This window comes from Octodon degus, unplaced genomic scaffold, assembly GCF_000260255.1.
Source record: "Octodon degus isolate 3935 unplaced genomic scaffold, OctDeg1.0 scaffold00012, whole genome shotgun sequence".
NCBI lineage: Eukaryota > Metazoa > Chordata > Mammalia > Rodentia > Octodontidae > Octodon > Octodon degus.
The window spans coordinates 13,506,698-13,511,226 of NW_004524588.1; the positions used below are offsets into that span (position 1 = coordinate 13,506,698).

Below are 4,529 nucleotides of genomic sequence, written 5' to 3' on the forward strand. Positions count from 1 at the left end.
TTTAAAAATAATTTTATTGAGAAACAAATAGTAATGAGACAGTTTCAAATCCAATTAGTAGGACAGTTTCAATAATTAATACATTGCATATTGTTGTCCTAGTGGTTATTCATTGGACAAGATGCAGACATGATATTCTGTCCACAAACACTATTTGAATAAAACTCTCATTTCATTTAAGAGAATGCAACTGTATACACATCCTATTTTGAATATACAGATAAAAAATGGTCGTTCATTTATATCCCCCTTTTCTATTTAGTTTTGTCAGAGAAGGGTATTCCATTATCATTTAAATGTTGTAGAGGCATGAATTGAGCAAAATATTCCAATATAGTCCAATAGTCCATAATAGTAGTGGATTTTCTGTAGGACTGGCAATGTCAGAAGTTGTTGACTTGACCATTTTACAGCTCAGCATATTAATATGCTTTATTTTTTATACTTTGTTTTTGTACTTTTCTGATGGATGGTTAAGACCAAGATAAAGCAAGACCTATATAACAAGAAATGTAACTTTTGTATCTGATAAGGTCAGGCAAATGCCCTCAGAATTTAAGCTGAAACTCTGTATCGCAGTTTGTAGATCCTTTGTCAGTGTCACCCATATGGATAAGTCACAGCCACTGCTTGACCAATTTGCTCTCTGTGAAAGCCTGAGAGAATGTTTTCTCTTCATGAGACTCTCCTTTGGCACACATAATCTGTCACTTTCCTCTGTGGCCCCATAATCTCCTTGATCAGAAAATCTGGGACACAACTGAGTTACATGATGTTACAGTACAGGTTTTCCAATGTCCTGAGTCTTCACTGACCTTAAAAGGCTGGGGTAAAAATGTTGGCTGTCCTTGCAGCCCTTCTTTTTCTCTAATTTTTGGTCTGCAAATTTAGGTTGTTAACCCTCCAGAAGACAAGCTTATTATTATTACCCTACCACGTAGGCAGTTGAGCTTAACCTCACTATCTGTCTGAATATCAAAAATCTTAGGCATAACATGGAACAAGTATTTTCCATCAAGTATTGATATGTTAAACTTTAAGTCCCTACAGAATATGAAGAAAAAATAAAATAAATGAATAAAATATTTTTAAAAGAGGAATAAACAGTTACATATTTTTACACAGAAATTTAGAAATCTAACCATATACAGCATGGTAGCAGGACAGTCTTCTGACTTTTTTCTTCTTGTCTCTTATTTTCATTTGTTACCCTTTTATTTATTTAAACAAACATTTACTTGAGAGACAGTATGGCAGTAATTGGTATGTCATGAGAAGCAGTATGTATTTTGAAGATCATAGTGACAGGTATTCCAAGCATGACCCTACCATTACACATTCCTTTCTTCAGTGCCATTGCTTAGTTCACAGGTATCAGCATATATAGTTAGTCAGGGTGGGAATACTATGAATTAACTGCTCATTTTAATAACATGCTAAGATTCTCAGGATCATTGCCTTATCCATCCTGTGCATATGAATGTATGACTTTCCTCTGTCATGTTTCCTCGCTTTTCTCCTTGCTCTCTCTTCGATGTCTAATCCTTAAGTTCTTGCTTCCTTTTTAATTGTGTTACACCTTTCTATTTTTGTTTCTTCTTTTGAGTTCTTATGCTAGACAGACTATACAATATTTATACATGTGGTTCTGGTTTATTTCACCTCTGTCTTCAAGTGGCATCCAATTAAATATGAAGACTTCGAGTTTATTATTCTTTATAGATGAGTAATACTCCATTGTATAAAAATACCACATCTTTTTCATCCATTCCTTAGGTGATGGGAATCTTGGTTGTTTCCAAGATTTGGCTATCACAAATTGTGCTGTTATAAACATAAGTTCACATATATCACTATGATATGAGGTTTTCAATTCCTCTGGGAAAATTCCAAGTAGGGGAATACCTGGTTTAAGTGGAATTTACAATCCTAGTTTTCTAAGGAGTCTCCACACTGATTTCCATAATGGTTGCACCAGTCTACATTGCCACCAGCAGTGGAAAAGGGTTCCTTTTTCCCCCACAAACTCTCCAACATTTGTTGTTGGTTGACTTCTTTATGACAGCCATTCTTTCTGGGGTGAGATGGTATCTCAGTGGTTTTTTTTTAAATTAAATCTTTTGTTGATTACACATGATAATGGATGATACACAGCTTCAATCCCATCTATCATTGTATCTGGTACCATTATTCAACTTAGATATATAGGATGTGCCAACAATCATTTTTATAACCAAGTAGCTGACTGTTTGCTTGGGTGACCTTTTAAATGGTCAAATTCAGAGGTCATAACAATAACTGTCAGTTGAACTACACCAAGGTTTCTGAAGACAATGACTTCTTTAACCAAGCAATTGTAAAGAAATTTTAAATGGAACCTGGCATCACCCTGAAGGAACTCTAACTTCACACTGTTGGGGATGTTAACCAAGATGGCTTCAGAGTAGACTAACTTTACATAGCACATTTAAAAAAGACACATTTATTCAGCGTCATGATCAGACTATTACATTTAGCAATCCACAGCATGGGTGCAAAAAAAGGTCTACATTAAAAGCCTTTAGGTTGGCATGCTTTACACTTTCCACAGAACAGAAACTAAAATAACCTGTTATATAATTAGTCACAGATACAGTCCTCGAGATTTTTGCCCATATGCATGAGTATTGTCTAAAACATGCCTTTATTGCACCAGCTGGGCCCTGCCACCACTGTGCTTGGCTGAGTTCACAAATCTGTTGTAACCTGTAGCTTCCCTGTCACTTCTCTGGCTCTCCTCTCCTGCTAAGCTTTGTTTCCCACAAGTATTTAAAACCTTCTGCCACTGCCATAGCTACTGCTGCTGCTGGAAGCACCACAGCCACCTTGATATTGTGGTTTGGTAAAATATTGGCCTCCACCTCCATAGGGCCCAGAGCTTCTGCCTGCAAAGTTTCCTCCCTTCATGGGTCTAAAATTTGAAGACTGACTGTTGTAATTGCCAAATTCATTATAGCTTCCACTACCTCCATAATTGCTTCCACTACCACCACCAAAGCTGCCTCCGCCTCCTCCATTGTTATCGCTGTCATAGCTGCCACTCCCGCCATAGCCACTGCCCTGGTTTCCATGACCCTGTCCACCACTTCCATAGCCTCTGCTTCCTCCAGAGTAACCAGGGCTGCCTCCTCCATAACCACTATCATTGCCAAATCCATTGTAGCCCTCTCCACTGCCACCATATCCACCCCCACCATGGCTGCCACCAAAGCCACCTCAACCACTGAAGTTTCCTCTGTGACCAAAACTGTCATTGCCACCAAAACCTCGTACAAGACCACCACCAAAATTTCCAGAACCACTTCAACCTCTTTGGCTAGATGAAGCACTAGCCATCTCCTGCTTGGACAGGGCTTTCCTCACTTCACAGTTGTGGCTGTTCACAGTGTGGTATTTTTGAATGACAATCTTATCCACAAAATCATGGTCATCAAAGGTTACAAAAGCAAAGCCTCTCTTTTTTCCACTGCCTCAGTCAGTCATAATTTCAATCACTTTCATTTTTCCATATTGTTCAAAATAATCCTGTGGGTGATGTTCTTTAGTATCTTCTTTCATGCCAACAACAAAGATTTTCACCATTAAGTGGACACTTGGTCTTTGAGAATCTGCTCTTGAGACAGCTCTGTTTGGTTCCACAACTCTTCCACCCACTTTGTGTGGCCTTGCATTCATGGCTGCATCCACCTCCTCCACAGTGGCAAAAGTGACAAACCCAAAACCCCTGGAACGCTTGGTGTTCAGGTCTCTCATTACCACGCAGTCTGTGAGTGTTCCCTGTTGCTCAGAATGGCTCCTCGGACTCTCAGTAGTTGTTTCAAAGCTCAGCCCTGTGATGAAGAGCTTCTGTAGATGTTCAGGCTCCTTGGGAGACTCTGACTTAGACATGACGGCAGTCGGAGGAGAGCCTGATGATGTTTCCTCTGCGGTGCTCACCAGCAGAAAGGAATAAACTAGTAATCGTACTCTCAGTGTTGTTTTAATTTGCATTTCACAGATGGCTAGTGATGTGGAACATTTTTTTCATATATTTATTCGCTTCTTTAACTTCATCCTCTGATGCCCATTTCTGCACTGGGTCTTTAAATTTTGGGGCCCTAATGTTTTTCAGTTCTTTATAAATTCTAGGGAGCAGACCTTTGTCTGAGTGCTTACTAGTAAAGATTTCTTTCCAACTTTGTGGGTTGTCTTTTCACTTTGTTGGTAATTTCTTTTGACATGCAAAAACGTCTTAATAAGAGGACGTCCCAGTTGTTACTGTTTTCAAGTATTACCCATGCGATTTGATTTTTGTTCATAAACTCTTTCACTACCTCTATGTCTTCAAGTGTTCTTCCTACTTGCTCTTCATGGAGATTTAGTGTTTCTATTTTAATGTTTAGTTCTTCAATCCCTTTTTTTTTTATTTATTTGAGAGAGAGAGAGAGAGAGAGAGAGAGAGAGAGAGAGAGGTGTGTGTGTGTGGCCAGCTCAGCCCACCAGGGGGCGGG

The 4,529-nt window shown here is 39.0% G+C and overlaps 1 pseudogene; it reads right to left on the reverse strand.

Moving 5' to 3' along the window:
• Positions 1–2,808: 2,808 nt before the first annotated feature.
• Positions 2,809–3,927, reverse strand: LOC101577503 (annotated as a pseudogene).
• Between the last annotated feature and the right edge of the window lie 602 nt (positions 3,928–4,529).